The sequence below is a fragment of the Populus alba genome, chromosome 14, assembly GCF_005239225.2.
Source record: "Populus alba chromosome 14, ASM523922v2, whole genome shotgun sequence".
Classification (NCBI taxonomy): Eukaryota; Viridiplantae; Streptophyta; class Magnoliopsida; order Malpighiales; family Salicaceae; genus Populus; species Populus alba.
The window spans coordinates 18,946,445-18,968,311 of record NC_133297.1 but is presented as its reverse complement, the minus strand read 5'-3'; the positions used below and the strand labels follow the sequence as shown (position 1 = coordinate 18,968,311).

The following is a 21,867-nucleotide window of genomic DNA, read 5'->3' as shown; positions in this document are numbered from 1 at the left end:
CCTCAGCGACTCATGAAGAATAAGCTTGATAAGCAATTTTCTAAATTCCTTGATATGTTTAAAAAACTACAGATTAACATTCCTTTTGTAGATGTTCTTGAACAAATGCCAAGCTATGTGAAATTACTGAAGGACATCCTATTAAACAAAAGAAAGCTAGAGAAATATGAGATTGTTGCTCTCACTGAGGAATGTAGTGCCATTTTGCAGAAGAAATTGCCTCCTAAACTTAAGGATATAGGGAGTTTTACTATACCATGTTCCATTGAAAATTCTATATTTGAAAAAGCTTTATGCAATTTAGGTGTAAGTATTAATATCATGCCTTTATCTATTTTAAAGAAACTTGGTTTAGGTGAAGCAAGGCCAACCACAGTAACATTGCAACTGGCTAACCGGTCACTAAAGCATCCAAGAGGAATAATTGAAGATGTCTTGGGTAAAGTGGGCAAGTTCATCTTTCCAACAGACATCATCATACTTCAATGTGTTCAAATCCATCAAACATCCAGATATGGAAGAGAGTTGCTTCAACATTCAAGCGGTAGACTCCTTAATTAGTGAGAAAGTCAAGCATCCAAGTGACTCGTTGGAAGCATGTTTGGTAAATAATGTACTAGAGGAGGATGCTGAGATAGCCGAATATACATGTTGGATGGACTCTTATCTAACTGCAGAAGGTACTTTGAAGATTTGGGACAAGCACCACCAAAAGTAAAATCAACCAGTGAACAAGCACCGATTCTGGAATTGCAACCTCTACCAGAGTACCTTCGGGATGCATATCTTAGAGAAGCTTTCACTTATCCTGTGATAGTCTCTGCAAAGCTTTCCAAAATAGAGGAAGAAAAATTATTAAGGTGCTGAGAAAACATAAAGCAGCTCTCAGGTGGGTATTGGCACATATCAAAGGCATCAGTACTTCTATTTGCATGCATAAAATTCTGTTAAAAGATGAAGTCAAGCCGATAGCAGAACATCAAAAAAGGCTTAACCCGATAATGAAAGAGGTAGTCCAGAAAGAAGTTCTAAAATGGTTAGATGCTGGTGTTATTTATCCAATCTCTGATAGCTCATGGGTGAACCCAGTTCCAGTTGTTCCAAAGAAAGGAGGAATGACAATAGTAAGAGATGCATATAACAAACTGATACCTACTCAAATGGTAACTGGATGGAGGATTTGTATAGAAACTAAAATCTTAACAAAGCAACTCACAAAGATCACTTTCCCTTACCATTCATTGATCCAATGTTGGATAGGTTGAACGAGCATGAATACTATTGTTTTCTATATGGTTATTCAGGATACAATCAAATAGTCATCGCGCTTGAGGACCAAGAGAAGACCACTTTCACCTGCCCTTATGATACTTTTGCTTTCAAAAGAATACCATTTGGGCTGTGCAATGCACATGCCACCTTTCAAAGGAGCATGATGGCTATTTTTTCAGATACGGTGAAGCAGATTATTGAGGTCTTTATGGATGACTTTTCTGTATTTGGAACTTCTTTCGATGACTGCCTTGCAAAGTTGGCTTTGGTTTTGGAGCGTTGTGAAAAGACTAACTTGATATTGAATTGGGAAAAATGTCACTTCATGGTAAAGGAAGATATAGTGTTGGGGCACCGAATTTTAGAAAAAGAAATAGAGGTAGACAGAGTTAAAATTAAGACAATAGGCAAGCTTCTGCAACCAACTACAGTAAAGGGTGTTAAGAGTTTCCTTGGACATGCAGGATTTTATAGGAAGTTCATCAAAGACTTTTCTAAAATATCAAAACCACTATGCAATTTGCTGATAAAAGACATGAAGTTTTAGTTTGATGAAGAATGCAAGACAACCTTTATGCTATTGAAAGAGAAGTTAGTGACATCTCATATTATAATTGCACCAGATTAGGAGAAACCATTTAAGTTGATGTGTGATGCAAGTGATAATGCCATTGGAGAAGTGCTGGGGAAGCGGAAAAATAATGTGTTTCACACCATATATTATGCCAGCAGAACACTCAATAACACTCAGCTCAATTATGTCACGACTGAAAAAGAGTTGCTTGTTGTGGTATATGCCTTTGATAAGTTTCAGCCTTATCTGATGGGAAACAAGGTGCTGGTGTATATTGATCATGCTGCAATTAGACACCTAGTGTCCAAGAAAGATGCCAAGCTTAGACTCATCCATTGGATCCTTTTACTACAAGAATTTGATGTAGAAATTAAAGACAAAAAAGGACAGAGAATGTGGTGGCTGATCATCTTTAACAGTTGGAATTGACAAAGCAATTGGAGCCTAAATTCATGGTTATAAATGAAAGCTTTCCTGATGAAAGAATCTTAGCAATTTTCACTAATAGTTTCATTCCTTGGTATGTAGATTATGTCAATTTTCTTGCAGGTAAGATCATCTCGCCATATTTTTCTTACCAACAAAAGAAGAAATTTTTTGCTGAGGTCAAACACTATTTCTGGGAAGTGCCGATACTTTATTGGCATTGCGCATATCAAGTTATCAGGAGATGTGTTTTGGAAGAAGAAGAAATGACAAACATATTGAAGCACGACCACACCCTTGAATTTGGAGGGCACTTTGGAGCACAACGCACTGTAGCAAAAATTCTACAGTCTGGTTTTTATTGGCCCACTATGTTTAAAGATGCTTACGCTTTTGTTACTGCTTGTGATAAATGTCAACATACTGGGAATAAATCTCGATGAAATGAAATGCCACTCCAGAATATCTTAGAAGTTGAATTATTTGACATATGGGGCATTGATTTCATGGGACCTTTTTCTTCATCCTACAATAATAAATACATACTCTTAGTAGTGGATTATGTATCAAAATAGATAGTGGTAGTTGCAACACCTACAAATAATGGTAAAGTGGTGTTTAATTTTTACAAAAAAAAAAAAACATCTTTACCAGATTTGGCACTCCAAGAGCAATCATCAGTGATGAAGGAACTCACTTTTGTAACAAGCAGTTTGAAGCACTTCTGTCTAAATATGGAGTCAAACACAAGAGAGCATTGGCTTATAACCCTTAAACAAATGACCAGACAAAGGTGTCAAATAGAGAGGTGAAGCAGATTCTAGAAAAGACAGTCAATAACTCTCGAAAGGATTGGGCAAGAAAGCTAGATGATGCATTATGGGTGTATAGGAAAACATTTAAAACACCATTGGGAATGTGTTTGTATCAACTAGTTTTTGGGAAAGTATGCCATCTTCTTGTTGAATTAGAGCATAAGGCATATTGGGCAATGAAACAACTGAACATTGATCTGCAGGTTGCAGGTGAGAAAAGAATCCTGCAACTTAATGAGATGGATGAAATTCACAATGAGTCCTATGATGCCAAGATATACAAGGAAAGAACCAAGGCATAGCATGACAAGCACATTGCATGGATTTACTGACGGAATATTTCTGTCGGTAATTTGAGGTCGAACTTACCGACGAAACTTTTTCCGTCCGTAATTAAGTCGGTAACTACCGACAGAATTTGTCCATCGGTAGTTACTGATGGAATTATGGACAGAAAGTTTAGAATTTAAAAAAAAAGGCGGTTCGCTGATGTGGAGGTTTTTGCTGGTGATTTTTCCCAATGGAATCACTGAGGGATTCAAAATGGCAGCTCCGTACAGTGATGTGACTGGTTCACCGTTTAAAATGCCGACAGAATTACCAAGGGATTCAAAATGACAGATCCGTACGGTGATGTGTCAATTTTTCCGTCAGAATATCCGACAAACTCACTGACGGAATAAGTCCGTCGGTGAAACCGTCAAAAAAAGTTATTATATGCCCTCTCTGCCTCTCCTCTCCTCCATTATTTCTCCTTCTTCTTCCTCATCCCAACTCTCCCCATCTGCAAACAACCAGCCCCCCTCCCCCCCAAATAAAAATCTCCCTCATCTCAGCACAACAAGTTATATTTCTTAAAGTTTTGTGGTCACAACATCCTTGTTCTGATTTACCGACGGATTTTATCAATTTTTGTAAGTAATTCTATCTTTTTAAATTTTAAAATTTAAATGTCAATTTTATTGTTTTTTTAGTATATGTATTTTGTTAGTAGATGTACATGTTTTATTGTCATTTCTCAAACAAACTTGTAGTATATGTGTCGCACATGTGCGACGTCGCGGCGAAATGTTCCACTTTAAATCTAAAAATGTATCTATCTATCTGGAAAATATGGGGAGACAAGAAATTCTTGTCTTTTATTGGTGGAAAATGGAATGGGAGTCGCCACCTAGTATTTTGGTCACTAGGAACCCTGACTGGTCTCAAAGATCAAGTACGGGCACTGATTGCGTAAAGGGAAGGTATTAGCACCCCAAATACGCCTTCCCTAAGGTAAGTTGCATTGTTTGATTGTCTGATAAAAAACCATGGTGTTATTATATTTCTAGTTATTGGTCTGTCTATAGTTCAAGAAAAATCCTCCTCAATAAGGAGGTCCTTATCTTATTGGGTAAAAACCTAACCATTCTAACATCTATATGAAAACTATATTTTTAATATCTGCAATACGTTTTATGTATAAATTCATAATCCCAAATACTAAAAGAAGAAAAAAATATATTTTTATAATTTTTGAAATATTGACCAAGTTCTCATACTAAAAGAAGACAAAAATATGTTCATAATCCCATTCTAACAGACTTGTTATTAAAGCCAAAGTGCATGCTAAAACTTTTTTTTGAATTTTTTTGTTTTATGCTTAAAAAACAATATGATTTTTTTGTTGTAGGAAAATACGATGTGATGATTTTATATATATATATATCTTTGAGAGACTTGGGCGTATGCATGAAAACAAAATATATTTTTTTGGTTTTATAATTTTTTTTGCAATGTTTTGACGAAAACCAGGTATTTTAATACCAGATTTGTATCTTTACGGTATAAAAATACAAACCAATATTACACAAAATAGATAGAAAAATACACGAGAAAATCACCAATTTTTTAGAAAAGATTTTTTGGAATTAAATTTTTTTTGTTTTTAAAAAATAAATAACAGTGGATTATTCTCCACTGTTCACGTGAACAGTGGAGACCACCGAGGAAGAAGAAGAAGAAGAAAGGGAAGGGGAAGGAGGCTGACCTGCGGTGGAAGCTTAGCTGCGACGAGGAGGCTTTGCCGGTGGCTCAGCAAGCTTCGATGGAAGGAATGATGGCCAACGTCGGTTGCTGGTGAAGGAAGAAAAAAAAGTTGTTGCGAAGTCCATGATGAAACCCCTCGGTTTAGGATACCAAAAAATTGACATGTCCCCTAACTTTTGCATGTTATACTACCTTGAAAATGCTAAGATGACCGAGTGAATGACATGCGGGCATTCCCGTTACAAACCCGGAACTGGTAGGGGAAAGACTCTAGTGGCATATAAAAAACTTAGATACTTCCCAATCACACCTAGACTGCAGAGGTTTTTCATGTCACCAAGGACTGTTGAGCACATGACATGGCACCAAGCATATGATGCAGTTGATGGAGTGATGGTGCATTCTTCTGACGGCGAAGCTTGGAAACTCTTTAACAGCGTGCATCCTTACTTTTCAGCTGAATCAAGAAACGTGCGTCTTAGATTGTGTACAAATAGATTCAACCCATTCGGGTCATTTGCTACACCTTATTCTTATTGGCCGGTCATACTCACAGTTTATAACTTTCCACCGGGAATGTGTATGAGGCCGTAGTTCATGTTTTTATCTACTGTCATACCCGGTCCAAGCAGCCCAGGCTGGAATATAGATGTGTGTCTTTGACCGTTGATTGATGAGTTGGCACCGTTGTTGTCCTCCGGAGCTCTGACTTATGATATATCGAGGAAACAAATTTCCTTATGATGGCAGCTTTGATGTGGACTATCAATGATTTTCCAACTTATGGAATGCTTTCTGGTTGGAGCACGCATGGGAAACTAGCATGTCCATACTGCATGGAAAACAACAAGGCATTCACGCTAGCAAACAGAGGTAAAGCTTCTTTTTTTTATATCACCGTCGCTTCTTGCCACTAAATCACAGGTACAGAAAGAACATAAAAGATTTCTTTATTGGCAAGTTGAAAAAGGTGTTGCATCCCTGCGTCTTTCTGGTGAAGAATTGCATGATGTTGTATCAAAGTACAGTGACATTGTGTTTGGCCTTCAATCAGGTAAGCAAAAGTTTCCTGATTTTGGTTTGACCCATAATTGGGTAAAGCGATCTTTTAGGAGCTTCCTTATTGGAAGACCAATCTACTCCGCCATAACCTTGACATCATGCACATTGAAAAGAATGTGTTTGAGAACATTTTCAACGCCGTTATGGATGTGAAGGGGAAGACAAAAGACAACATCAAGGCTAAATTGGATATAGCTTTATTCTGTAACCGTAAAAATATGAAGTTGGTTTATGATAAGTCACGGGTCACAAAACCAAGAGCAAGCTTCATGTTAGAGAAAAACACACAACTACTAGTCTACAAATGGCTTAAGAGTTTGCATTTTCTGGATGGACATGCCTCGAACATATCAAGGCTGGTTAATATCGATGATTGTAGATTGTATGGAATGAAGAGTCATGACTGCCACGTGTTTATGCAAACACTCATTCCATTAGCTTTTCATGATTTGTTGCCAAAAGGAATATGGAATGCACTCACGGAGATCAGTCATTTCTTTAAAGTTATATGCTCCAGCAAGTTGAATGTTGAGCACATTGAGAGGCTTCAAACGAATATCATCGAGACACTATGCAAACTTGAGATGATATTCCCTCCATTTTTTGACTCAATAGAGCATCTCCCCATACATCTACCGTTCAAGCAAAAAGCTGGAGGACCAGTCCAATATAGATGGATGTACCCATTCGAACAATTAGATATTACAGTTGCAATGTAATTCATAAATAAAATTATTTTCTATGTTTTTCTTGACTGAAAATACTTGATTAATTCAATGCAAGTACTTGTTTAATCTCAAGAAAAAGGTTAAGAACAAGGCGCATATTGAGGTTTCGATATGTGAGGCCTATATTGTTGAGAAGATCTCAACATTTATCTCGTACTATTTTGAACCTCATCTGAGAACGAGAATCAATCACGTTCCACAGCATGATGATGGCGGTGAAGTGCCTTCCAGTGGGAACTTGTCAATATTCTCCAATCCTGGATGACCCACACCTAAAAATGCCGTAAAAGGAAGATATTTGTCGGAAATAGAGTTCAAACAAGCACACAACTATGTTCTATTGAACTATGATGAGCTGAGACCTTTTATGCAGTAAGTTTATATATGTGTAATACTAATTAAACTTTGTCAGTAATATACTGTTAATTACATATTGTAATATCATATACTCATTATCACTTGCAGGCAACATCGACAATATTTGCTCTCCAATAACTCACTACTGACCGAATCCTAGATCTTTCAATTACAAGATGAACAATTTGCCACGTGGTTCAGAACACATGTAAGCACTATCACAAACTCATTCTAACTTGCAAAATTACTGTATGCATGTCATTATGAGATTCTCGTTCATTTACTATTTATTGATGTACATTACATATAAGGTTTATCAAATGGGAAGGAGTGCGCCTAAGTCATTGTCTTCACTAAGCCTGGGGCCTGAAAGAAAAGTTAAGTGCTACAACGGGTATTTTGTCAATTAATATGTTTTCCGTACTGAAGAATACCAGCATGGAAGAAAGACATACAACAACGGTGTTTGTGTTAAGAGATCCACTAGTAGTGAGTTAGAAGTTGACTACTATGGCAGATTAGAAGAGGTCATTAAACTGCAATATCATAGCGAGCAGAATAGAGTGTTTTTATTCAAATGCTATTGGTATGACACGACTGACAGAGGAATTAGAGTTGATCCGCACTATGGTCTGGTCGAAATCAACTCAAAAGCTAGATTCCGCAACATAAAAGATGTCTTTGTTTTCACAAAGCAATGTCAACAAGTTTATTACACATACACCCCTTCATTTAGAAAGGATTGATCAAGAGTGGATTGGTTTTCCGTTTTAAAAACAAAACCCTAGGGTCGTGTCGAGGTTGTTCAGGATGAGAATGAAGACACAAGTGTTCGAGATGAAGTCTTTCAAGTTAGTGAGTTGGTTGAACCATATCGAGTTGCTCCTTCGATTGACTTGGAAGAAAATTCAAATTTTCGTGTTTTCGATGATAGACTTGTTGATGTTGATGCAGAGGATTTGAATGTTGTTTTGAGCTCTAGTGGACAAGAAAATGTCGATGAAGATGATGATATCCATATTGAAGATTGTGATGAAGGTGATGACTATTCAATTGATGACGAAGAAGAAGAAAATTCTGACTAACTATCATAATGAAGCCTTGTGTAAAACATTTTTTTCATGTAATATATTTTATGGATGATATATTTTGTAACACGAAATATTTATTGTTTAAGCATTGTTGTTATTGTTTTGTGCGATGGACAGTTTAGCATTTAAGTGTTTACAAGAAGGTAAATAGGCAATACAAATACAATCTTTCTTGTACAATGCCACAATCACTGACGTCCATACCGATATTATAACGCCCGTCGACATTTCACAGAGAGTTCGAAAATAATTACTTGAAATGCCACACTCACTGACGAAGTTGCCGATGGCATCTAGTCTGTCGGTACGTGTTGGCGGGTCAATATTACCGATAAAATTCCCGACAGACTGTGCGAATTCCAAAGGGCGGTGCATTAAATGCATCTCTGATCGTGTCAGGTTGCCGACGGACCGTGAAAAATATGGAGGGTAATTAAAAATGTTTGTGTGAAATTCAAAAAATACCAACGGATTTTCGACACCTCACCGATGGAATAAATTAAAATAATAATAATTTTTTATTTCTGTTGGTGAATCTGTCAGTAAAGCTGCCCTATAAATCCTAATGGCCGCCGCTTCAATTTATTTTTTCATCTCCTCTGTTTTTCACCTTAACTTTCAATTTTTTTCTCTCAATTCTTCAAGTCTTTCACCTACAATCTCTAGCAATTTTTCTTGTGAATCTTCATTAGATTAAAAGGTATGTGTTTCCTCTATTTCATTTTACTTTAAGGGTTGTTTTTTTTGTTTTAGGTATTTTTTTTTTGTTTTTTGTTTTGGTGTATTTTTATAATGTAGATAAAGTCTTGAAATCAACACATTATTAAGGTAAGCATATTTCATTCCTCAAGTCTATAGTTTTTTTTTTGAATTTATTGAATATATTTTATTGTTGTATTGGCATAATTATTGAATAATTTGTTGAATTGTAATTGTTAATGTTGAATTTACCTTAGAATTAGTAATTCAATATGTTGGAATAATAAGTATAGATTGGGTCAATTGGTTGTGGCTATTGTCAATATTTGCAGGTTTGTGGATTTGGATAGTATCTAGTATAGGGGAGGTGTTGCCGAATTTTTTTTTAACATTTGAATTTAATTATATAATTATTTGTATAAAATTGTGTAGAGGCGTAGAACGAAATCCAGAGCTGGTCGCTCATGTATGGTCGCAGCTAGTTCTTCTAGCAGCGAGGATGATATTTCCTTAGGTTCCTCTCAAGAAGAGGCACCTACACCACCTGCACCGTCAACCGATGCTGTGTCTTCCAGCGCAACTTCACAGCGCAGAGCCGACATGCCTTCGTAGCGGAATCAATTTACCTGCAAGTACGAGGCACAATGGAAGGACGACCTTTCAATGTAAGTTTGTTAAGGTTTTAGTTTTTTTTTTTTTAAAAAAAAAATATAACATAATTTATGAAGTAATCACTACTTCATTAATTTCATTTAGTTTTAGGTTCACAAACATTGAGGTCACCCGAGTAATATCATCGGCGTTTAAATCGTCGATAGAGATTCCATTGTTTCAATAGAGTCAGATATCCAGGCATCTTGAATGGATGCCTCAAATCAATGCATAGTTTGACAAATTTGAGGTTGGTGTTAATTTATAATTTTCAGCTTATTTCTAATAAATTATTATTTTCATTTAAAATTAATTATTTATACACAGGATAAATTTTGCTGGGACAGTGAGCATAACACTGTTGTGAGGAGGGTGTGGGAAAATCACGCTGCAATTAGGTAACATAAAAAACAATATAACATTTTTTTAGAAAACAATTTATGTTTCAAAATTTAATTTCTCGCTATGGAAGTAGGTTGCGTGATTTTTGGTACGAAGCACAAAAAAGAGCAAAAAAAACCACGAGAGATAATGCTCTCCAAGGCTGGAACGATTTGACAATTTGGAGGGATTTCAAACCGATATACATCCCGACAGATATATGGCCGCTCTATCTTGAGCACATGACATTTAAGTGATTCACACGACGCTCACAGTCCGGTGCTGGCAACCAAAATCGGCCAATTCATGGCTCGATGACAACGCACACCGGCAGCTCCGTTCCATTTGCTGCACATGCGAAACGGATGCTAAGATTAATTTAAATAAAATATATCGTTAAATTAATTTGTTGTTAATAAATCTTTTTTCATTATAGGCAACGTCTCTTGGACGTGAACCGAGCCTGATGGAGCTGTTTGTGGAGACGCACGTGCAGAGTCAAGACCGCCAAAAGGGGGCGCAACAGTTCGTTGACAACCGTGCTCAACATTTCATGGTATGTTTGTTCAACCATTTTATTTTGCAAGTTATTATGTTTATTGAATTGAATATGATGATTACTTTTTTTTTATTTTCAGGAGACCTACAATAACCGGTTGAGGGAGAGATATGAGGACGATCCTTTAACCCATCTAGAATTCGATCCGGATTTGTGGATGGAGGTTGGATCGTCTGGTGGACCTGATAAAAATCGAGTTTACGGGCTCTCCAACACTATGGCCGAGAACTTGCGGGCGGCCTGTAGTACTGTTTCAACCGTTGGGAGCTCCCAATCAATATCAAGCACCCAATCTAAGGAGTTCGTGGCCTTGCAGAAACACACGGCTTAGCTCATTGAAAAATACAACCACCTATCAGTGGAGTATGAATAACTCAAAGCGGAGCATGCACAACAAAAAGCGGATCATGAACAGCTTCGCGAAATGGTCATGAACATGAAATCACAGAGTGGAACATGTGCGCCTCATCCTTTTTGGCCGTATAACCACTAGCCTCCTCCTCCTCCTCCTCCTCCTCCACCTTTATATTAATTTGTAATAAATATTATTTACCTTTAATAGTTCATTTAATATTTTTTTTGAAACACATTCAGTTTGTAATGAATATTATTTAACTTTATTTTTTTTTTGTTTTTGATTTTTAAGAAAAATTTTATTTGCATAATTGATTTTTATTACCATTAATTTATATAATTTTATATTATGTATTCTAAATAATTTTTTAAAAACAAATTTAAAAATAATCACAAAGGGTTTTACCGACGGAATGAATCTGTCGACATTTGACAGTAGTTGCCACATTCATCGACGAATTTACAGACGTATATATTCGGCCGGTATTTCATACACTCACCTACAGATTTACCGATGGACATAATCCGTCGGTATTTGACAGTACTTGCCAAAATGACCGACGAATTTACAGATGGATATCTTTGGTCGGGATTTCAAGCAGGAAACTTTTTTTTTTGGCGCACAAATTCTGTCTGTAAAACCATCGGCAAATGTTTTTTTTGTTTTGCCGACCGATATAGCGACAGAGTTTGACTTTACCAACGAAAGGAAAGCCAGCGGACTCATTTTGTTGGTGAAGTCGTCGGTAAATAAATTTTTTACGAACTCGTAATCACATACCGACAGAATATGTTTGTTGGTAAAACTGTGAAATATTGTAGTGTTCCTTGGTCAACAAGTATTACTCTTCAATTCACAACCCCACTTGTTTCCTGGTAAGCTTAAATCACGATGGTCAGTACCATTTACAATTGTTAAGGTGTTTCCTTATGGAGCAATGGAGGCCACTAATAATGAAAAGGGAACATTCATAGTGAATGAGCAGCGTTTGAAGCATTATAAGAATGGGGAGTCAATTGGCAAAAGGGATTATATCCCTTTTACTTCATCTTAGCAAAATGGAAAAGTCAAGCTAATGATTATAACTAAGTATTGATTAGGAGGCAACCCAAAAAAAAAAAACCCTTATTCATTTAATTGAGTGGTGCATGAATGAATCACAAGCAAATAACCAGGTGCAATAGGCAACTTACTCCCACATAGTCAAAAGAAAGTATTTGTAAGCCTTTCTATTCTTTATTTTCCTATTAAGGACAACGTGAAATTTAAGTTTGAGAGAGACATTGCACACTATGACTATGAAAATAGAGGGTGAAAGTGATATGGGTTTAAAACCAACTTTGACATTTTCAGGTGCTTCATTATGTTATCAATAATATTCCTTGGCTTAGAATAGATAATATCTTATAAAGTTGGATTAAGTACGATTATTTTCTTTGGAATGATTGAATTACACCTTTCTAGCAAAGTCATATGAATTGTGTATTTATGCATAAAAGATAAGTGTGTTGTTTCTGTATTGTTATTACCCTTTGATCAAATATTAAAACAAGGTTTATGTAAACAAGAGTGATAATGAGTATGAAAGTAAATGAATAGTTATATGATGCGTATTGAAGCAAAAACATATCTACTCCAATGTTTTGAGTTGCTTAATAACTAGGAGTATTCATCACAAGTGTTTACTTTTACGTCAAACGATAGCTTAAAATATGAGTATGCAAATGCATTTTAAGTTTGTGACCCGTTAAGTAACTGGGTGCAGTGATCATAAATGTTTGTATTCGTGTCAAAAGACAAGTGATAAATTAAAAAAAAGGAGGTCCACCGTATATATTTATCTCCCAAAGTTTGCTACCTTATTTGTAGTAGTGAGAAAAAGTAATGGCAGAATGCTTGTGCACGGTTCAAGTATGCTAAACACATGATACACATGATTGAGTTGGAAGTTTGTACGACAGTTTAAACTGAAAAGTAAGAATGCTTAGTTTTCCTTTATCTAATATTGCCTATGAACTAAGTCAAGAAATTAACGTTTGCATGGGGGAGCCCATTGAATGTGGAAGTTGAACTTATCATGAGCTTTAATCCCTCTGCTTTCATGGTTCCCTTTTTGCTTGAGGAAAAGCAAACAATCAAGTTTGAGGGTATTTGATAAGGGGATTTTTAGCATGTATATTTTCCACTATTCATTCAGAACTGAAATTCTCGCATTTCGAATGTTGTCTCGGGTTATGGCCCATATCTCAAGTCTTAGAGGTCCAAAAATTATAAGATTAGCATTGCTGAAAAATAGATTCTATTTTCTACAATTTCTTCAAAAATAACGATATTTGAATTCACACATTTTCTACCTCAAATCTGGCTCGTAATATCCGGATAAGAGGGAATACAAAACAAAGAAGGAGACTTTCTTCATCCCATCGGGGAGTAAAAAGGCCAGAATATAAAAGACATGAAGGGGGTTAGCTAGGGTAACGGAGAGACAGAGAGAGACCTTACAATACAAATAAAAAAGATGAAGAGAGGAGGTGACACAAAAAGTGGAGACAAAAATAGAGAAAAAAAGGGAGTTGAAAATCAAAGCAGATTGGAAGACACCTAGCTATTCTACTGCAATTCTCTACTTTTAAGTGATGTTCATTGTATCAAGTTTGTTTCTCTTTAATTTAACTATGGAGTAGACTTTTGTTCTAGGATTTTTGATGTAACCTTACTATGAATATGTGAACAATTTCTTTGGTTGAATTAATACATTTGTTGTTGAGTATTTCATTCTATGTTTAATGCTTATGTATGTTTGGGCAATATTTGCATGATTTGGGATTCAATTTGAGACTGAGAAGTGATAATTATTTTAGACAGTGTTTGAAATACCTTAAAAAATCTATAGGATAGAGATATCCTAGGAACTTTTGTAATCGTTAAAGGTTTTACGGTACCTAATAAATTTTGACAAGTTCAGAAATTTCGTAGAGTATATGAAGTTTGATTGTAGAAATAATTCATTGATACTCCAGAGAGATTAGTGTTTAAATTAGAAAAACCTGATTATCAAAGTTCACATAGAAATAGCTATAGTAAGTCAGCAATCCTAGAATAAGTAGAGTTGAATTCAATAATATTTACTCATTTGGTTGTTTGTTTTGAATTATTAATTTTTGTTTCGTAAATTATCTCATTGGATTCCTCAAATAAATCATAATTTAAATGATTTTTTAATTAGTAGTAATTTTTACAAATTCTCAATGGACTATGCTTCTCTTATCATTTTATTTTATTATTTGTTATAATTCGTGCACTTGCAAAATTAATAAACAGGAAGCCTTCGATGCTGCCTTTTCCTGGTCCGAGGGGTTGACCTGGAAAATTTTTGCTTTCTGTATTTCTTCTCATAAGCTTTTCTTACCTCACGAGTCTCAATGTTTTTCACTTCTGTCAACACGTAAGGCTCGGTGTTGGATTGATCTCTATCAACCTGCCGCTCATCAAGTGAGCTATCTGGTTCAACTTTTAGAACGCTGGCACGATCAGGCTTAGAAATTGCATTATCACCGGTTCCTGCTGATGTTATTGGATCAGAGACTCCATGAGAATTCTGATGAACAGAATCTGCAGTACCCTCCGATACCAAAACCTTTGCACTTTCTTCAGTTCTCCAAGGGACTTCTGATGTATGGTCCCGCGAAAGAGGAGCATGGAAGTCAGCAGAGAGGACAGGTTCAGGTGCAAGAGAAGACTTCTGTGTAGATTTGTTCATCAGCCGTGGCAAGGGCGAGCTATCAGCAAATGGCGAAGCTGGCAAAGAATCTTTCTGATGGATTTCACTTATTTTTCCAGGAATTGTACCCCAGCTTTTTTGAAGATTGGCATTCCCAAACACTTGATGTGGAAGATGAAGAGAAGATGTTTCTGAATTGACATTGCAAGTTGCATCTGGATTAACTTGAGGCGGCAAATTCAAGAAACTGGTAGTGTGTTCATCTTGCACATTTGAAACTGGTGTAAAGATATCAACGGTCCTAATGATGCCAAGTGTCAGAAAGATTAGCAATTAATATTGTTAGAATGCTGTTAGTATTGTTTGTTAGAAAAGAGAATCTGTTAGCATTATATTGAGTGAACATTCCCCGTGTGGTATCTTTCCAATACTGCATATATAAACTGAGGATGAGTAATGTAAACACTTAAGCAAAACTAATAGTATAACAGTGCATGAATTTCATCTTATGCTTCTCTGTATAACAGATTCATTCCCTGTTCTTCTTCCTTTTTATTCTCTGCTTCTTCTTCATCTCTGTTTCATTTATATATAAATATCACTGTCTATCAACTGGCAACTGTAGACCCATTGGAAACAATTCTTTGGATGGTTGAAGACGTGAAGGATCCAATGCATCTGCTGTAGCTATTGCAGCACTCTGTTACTGTCCATAAGATGGCTCACCAAAACGCTGATGAGAATGGTGCCCTGACATAACTTGGGAAAGTAACTGCTGTTGCCGCAACAACTGTTGATGCTCCTCCTGTTTCTGCTGCTGCTTGAGTAACAAAAGCTTATCCAACTCTGAAAGCTGCGGTGTTGCAAGAAGAACCTGGGAATGTGACTACAGCAAGTACTGCTGTTGCAAGATGTTGAGTAACTGTTTATCCTGGGGTAAAGCTGAGGACAACAATTTTTCTCAGGTGTCATAGTACCAGAACAATCTATAGCTTGACCAAGCAGGTTTGTTAAAGGTGGGTTCTGTGGCTGCAATCTATTCCAGATGATGAGGAGACAGCAAAAACACAAACCATCCTTAATGATGAGGAGACTCTCCCCTCCCTCGAACTTGGGAGGAGTTAGCCGATAATGATCATCCTCCCGTTCGTCTTTTCCAAATGGTATGTCACCATCTCTGCCAGAGTCTATCCACTTCTCACACAAACCATCAGTATCCTTGTCATCAGGCCCCCAACGTGTGTTCCATTTGTTCTCACGCCGCTGATCATAATTAGTTTCCTTGCTATTTGATTCAGCCCAGCAATCGGAAGGGGCACGGCGTGCTTCATAGTTTCTGGTGGGCGAATTCTCCATTCAGCGGTCCATCCGCCGGCTATCACCAAGCTCCTCGATGTTTCCATATCAAGCAAGGAAGGCCGAAAAACATCCTTTTTCTCCTGGTCATGCATCTCCTCGATGTTTCTTGATGTCTTCATGCTATCTGAGTGATTGCCAAAAGCTGGAAGTGAGCTGCTTTCCTGTATAGAAACAACCCCAACCAATATCACGAAAAGAAGAGTCAAATTGCAGGATAAAATAACCCCATCAAACAGTTCACGTCAAGTTAAGCTAATAAAATTTAGAGTTTATAGAAGTTTAATATTAACTAAAGAAGGAATCCTAATCAATGTAGGAGTTATTAATGAAAAAGGATTTATAATAGACTAGTTTGTTAGAATTTTTATTTAATTAGAATGTTATATTTTTTATTAGATTAGTATTTTCTTTGAATAGTTTAATTCCTTAATTATTTAAAACTTGAAGTCTATAATAAGCTTATAATCTTAAATATTATAAATAAGTTGAGAGAGATATAGAGAAAAACTTGAAAGATGTATCTTTTAAGAAAACTCTTAATAAAATATCATTTTTCTTTTTATTTTTTTTAACTTTATCCTTATGTTTATTCTTATAAATTAATTACCACGTCCTACCATTCTTTTCCAACAAAGAGGATACATTCATCTAAGGAATCTAATGTAAGAACTGCAAATTTGTCCATACATGAGCAAGTTATGTTGTTAGATAAGATCGTATAATACCATAAAAAAGTTAAGAGAACAAACCCCTGTTCCCACTGCAGGCTTACTATCGCCTGGTTTTGGCAAAAGCCACTGCGGTGACAGCGGAACTGGATTGTCGGAACCTTGAACATCTGCATGAAATAAACAGAACGAATCAACAAAGACATCTCTCCACATGTATCCAAACCAACAGTTGAAACAGTACGCTTGGCTATTCCATTGAATAACTGGCATTTTGATTTGAATTCCCTTGATTTAGAAGAAGCAACATAATTGCTGAGAAATTGCCAGATGATTATATTTCTTAACCCCTTAAACTTGCCGTTTAGGACAAAGACACCTACAACCTTGAAACCTTGAAAAATCAGAGTATTCCATAGGAGAACAGGATATAAATAGCAAAGAAAGAGCTTAACAGTAACCCTTAGAGCTTTTCTCACCAAAATGGCTCCTCTTAGAGCTTCTCTCACCAGATTATAATCCTTTTTGGGCCATTGAAGAAAAGTAAACTGTCATACACAAGAGTATGAGTCACTGAAGCTTGACCTATATGTTCAACCTCTAACCTTTAATTTTTAATTGATCGCAAGAGTAAGAGTCATCGGCTAGAGATACACAGATTTTAACCCTTTTTATTACATGTGTATTGATGATGGGTTGTGAGCCTAGGGTCATTTTTTGGATAGTGCCCTGTGCAGGGGATATATATGCTATCAAAATTTTGTAAAATAACTTGATAAATTATTGAAATGGTATGGCGACTAGAAACTAACAAAGACACAAGTATGTCCATTGGCACACAAGGATACAAGGGTCAAACATGCGTGTGTAAAAATATTTGCTCAATTTCAGGATTTAGAATCAAATTTCTGGGTCGTTACTGCTACCACCCAACCCAAAATCAATTCATCAAACAAAATTTTTTTAAAAAAATATAGAAACACAAAATCAAAATAGAAAATTCTTTTATCTCTTGACCTCAATTTACATAATTTTTTTTAAAAAAAAATAAATGTTCAAAAACATCTTAATTAGAATCTCCTTATCGAATGAAACTTATTAATACCAAGATCAATTTTTTTGTTATTGGAATGTGGTCAACTATAATTTTCTCTCTCCTCTCTCAAACCCAAATGCTGAAAAATAAAACAAATGAACTTTTGAACCACAATAAAAATTATCTTACATTTAGGATTAATCATGTATTTTCTGTTAAGTTGTCAATTATTTATAATTAATGTTTTGTTAAATCCCTATTGATTAGGGAGTGTATGTTATGTTGATCTATTTATTAGCTTGTAACCACATTCATAAAGTTTGCTTTAATGTGGGTCGTTTTATTTCAATTTTATGTTACTTGTAAGGCTATATATAGCCAACTCTTCGTTTTCAATTCTATAAGATAACTTCTCCCAATACTTATTTATTCTTTATAAAGGTTACTCTGTTTTTACATTTGGTATCAGAGCCTATCACTAGGCCTAATTGAAATACAAGAAGCAACAGTCTTCTAAAGTGTGTTGTAGTGAGAACATGGTGTCAGCAAGCAGCAACTTTGTACAACCAGCGATTCCAAAATTTGATGGGCATTATGAACATTGGGCTATGGTCATGGAGAACTTTCTGAGATCGAAGGAGTTTTGGAACTTGGTGGAGCATGGTATTCCTACAACAGCTGCAGGAGTGGTGCTCAGAGACGAACAACAGAAGGAGGCCATTGAAGATCAGACATTGAATGATCTGAAGGCAAAGAATTACCTCTTTCAAGCAATTGATTGCTCTATTCTAGAGACCATCCTGAACAAAGACACAACAAAGAATATTTGGGACTCATTGAAGCAGAAATATCAAGAATGAATATTTTGCTTGAACCCTTACCATAGCCAATAAGATGAAGGCAAATGGTGAGACCTTGGGAGATGTTGCTATCATTGAAAATTTTTTGAGATCCTTGACTCTCAAATTTGACTACGTGGTGTGTTCTATTGAGGAATCTAAGGATATAGATACTCTCACCAATGATGAGTTGCAAAGCAGCTTGCTTGTGCATGAATAATGCATGAGCTCTCATATTGAAGAAGAACAAACTTTGCAAGCTATTCATGAAAGTCCATCTGGAGGAAGGGGTCAAGGTCGTGGAAGCTTTAGAGGAAGAGAGGAAGAGGACAAGGGAGATAAAACTTTGACAAGGCCACTGTGGAGTGTTATTATTGTCATAAGCTAGGACATTTTCAATATGAAAGTCCTAAGCTAAAGAAGGAGGCTAACTATGTGAAAGTTGATGAGGAGATGTTGTTGATGGCCTATGTAAATTGTCAAAATGCTAACTAAGAGAGTGTGTGGTTTCTTGATTCAAGATGTAGTAATCACATGTGTGGGAAAAAGGAAATTTTCTCTGATCTTGATTCAAAGTTTAGAGAATTTGTAGAGCTAGGAAACAATTCAAGCATGGTAGTGATGGGAAAAGGCAACATAAGGCTTCTTGTAAATGGGATTGTTCAGATTATCACTGGGGTATTTTATGTACCTGATCTGAAAAACAATTTATTAAGCATTGGATAGTTACAAGAAAAGGGACTTTCCATTTTCATTCAATGTGGAAAGCTGAAGATCTATCATCATGAACGTAGCTTCATCATAGAGACTGTGACATCTTCAAACAAAATGTTTATGTTGCTTGCTACATCTCAGCCACAAGAATCTACATGTTTCAACACAATCGTAGAAGATTCAACGCAACTTTGGCATTGCCGATATGGACATTTAGGGTTCACAGGTTTAAAAACACTTCAACATAAGGAGATGGTACATGGTTTACCACAATTGAAGACTCCTAGAAAGCTGTGCAGAGATTGTTTGGTGGGTAAACAACATAGAGATTCATTTCCACAGAAGAGCACATGGAGAGCTTCTCATATTCTTCAACTAGTGCATGCTGATATTTGCGGGCCGATCAAACCTATCTCAAACAGCAAGAAAAGGTATATGATTACCTTTATTGATGATTTTAGTTGTAAGGCGTGGGTCTACTTCTTGACTGAAAAATCAGAAGCTTTTGTCAGTTTCAAAAACTTTAAGAGTTTGGTTGAAAAGGCAACAGGTTCAAACATAATCGGTCTACGTATTGATCGTGGAGGTGAATTTACATCAAACAAGTTCACCAATTTTTATCGTGAAAATGGCATAAGTAGACAATTGACGGCTGCATATACTCCACAACATAATGGAGTTGCAGAAAGAAAAAACAGAACCATTATGAATATGGTTCGTAGCATGCTGTCAGAAAAGAAAGTGCCAAATACATTTTGGCCTGAAGCAGTCAATTGGGATAAACATATTCTGAATCGGAGTTCAACTTTTGTAGTAAAAGATAAGACTCCAGAAGAAGCATGGAGTGGAGTTAAACCTTTAATTGAGTATTTTAAGGTTTTTGGATGTCTTTCTCATGTTCATGTCTCTGATAATAACAAAACAAAGCTAGATGAAAAAAGCATGGGTTTTGTGTTACTTGGAGTTAGCGTAGAATCAAAGGCATACAAGTTATATGATCTCAAGTCTCAAAGGATCATAATGAACAGAGACGTTGTATTTGAAGAAGATAAGAGTTGGGATTAGGACAAGAGTCATGAAGGAGCAATTAACGCTGACTTGGAATGGGGTGATAGTGAAGACAAAACATCCATAATTGATGTCAATGAAGAAGACAGTGCTGCTGACAATACTACTAACCTACAAATGAAGGGAATGACAATGACAGTGTTGCTGCTCCTACATATGAAGGAATATATGATTTTTCTTCAAATGAATTAATTAAAGAAAACCCACCCAACTCCGATGCAGGAAAACACAGGACACCTCCAGTTTGGATGATAGATTATGTTAGTGGAGAAGGTCTTTCTGATGATGAAGAAACAACAAACTTTGCTACTTTGTCGACTGATGATCCATTTTATTAGAAGATGCTGTGAAATATGAAATGTGGAGAGAAGCTATGGATTCAGAAATAGAGGCAATCGAGAAGAATAATACATGGCAATTGATGGAGTTACTGGCTGGAGCAAAAATGATTGGAGTAAAGTGGATGTATAAAACTAAGCTCAACGAGAATGGAGAAATCAATAAACACAAGGCACGACTAGTAGCCAAATGTTATGCTCAGCAGCATGGAATAGACTACACTGAAGTATTTGCACCTATGGCATAATTAGATACAATTCGCTTGGTGGTTGCACTTGCAGCTAAAAAAAATTGGACTATTTACTAGTTAGATGTAAAATCTGCATTCTTACATGGTGAATTGAATGAGGAAGTCTTTGTGGAACAACCTTGTGGATATGTGAAAAAGGGTTGTGAGCAGATGGTGTACAAGTTGAAAAAGGCTTTATATGGACTTAAACAAACTCCACGAGCTTGGTATAGTCGTATAGAGTCTTATTTTGTGAAGGAGGGATTTGAAAGATGTCAATATGAACATACTTTGTTCATCAAAAACAAGGCAGGAGGTAAACTTTTGATTATAAGTCTATATGTTGATGATCTTATATTCACAGGGAATGATGAGTCTGTGTTTGTTAAGTTTAAAAGTTCTATAATGCGTGAATTTGACATGACTGACCTTGGAAAGATGAGATTTTTTCTGGGTATTGAGGTGGTCCAAAGGGCAGATGGAATATTTATTAATCAAAAGAAGTATGCACTGGAGGTATCGAAAAGGTTTAAAATGGACAGAAGCAATCTAGTCTATAATCCCATTGTTCCTGGATGTAAGCTTTCAAAAGATGAAGATGGAGTGAAGGTTGACAATACTTTCTACAAACAAGTTATGGGAAGTTTAATGTACTTAACTGCTACTCGACCAAATGGGATGTTTGCCGTGAGTCTTATCAGTAGAAACATGGCAAATCCTACTAAGCTCCACTTGTAGGCTGCTAAAATAATCTTAAGATATTTGAAAGCTACAACAGACTATGGTGTGTTTTACAAAAATAAAGAAGATGAGGAATTAATAGCCTACACAAACAACGACTATGCTGGGGATTTAAAGGACATGAAAAGCACATCAAGTTATGTTTTTAAAATGAG

The 21,867-nt window shown here is 36.1% G+C and overlaps 1 pseudogene; it reads left to right on the top strand.

The window, feature by feature from the left end:
• The window catches only part of LOC140954556 (uncharacterized), a 104,358-nt pseudogene that overhangs the window by 19,685 nt on the left and 62,806 nt on the right, over nucleotides 1–21,867 (top strand).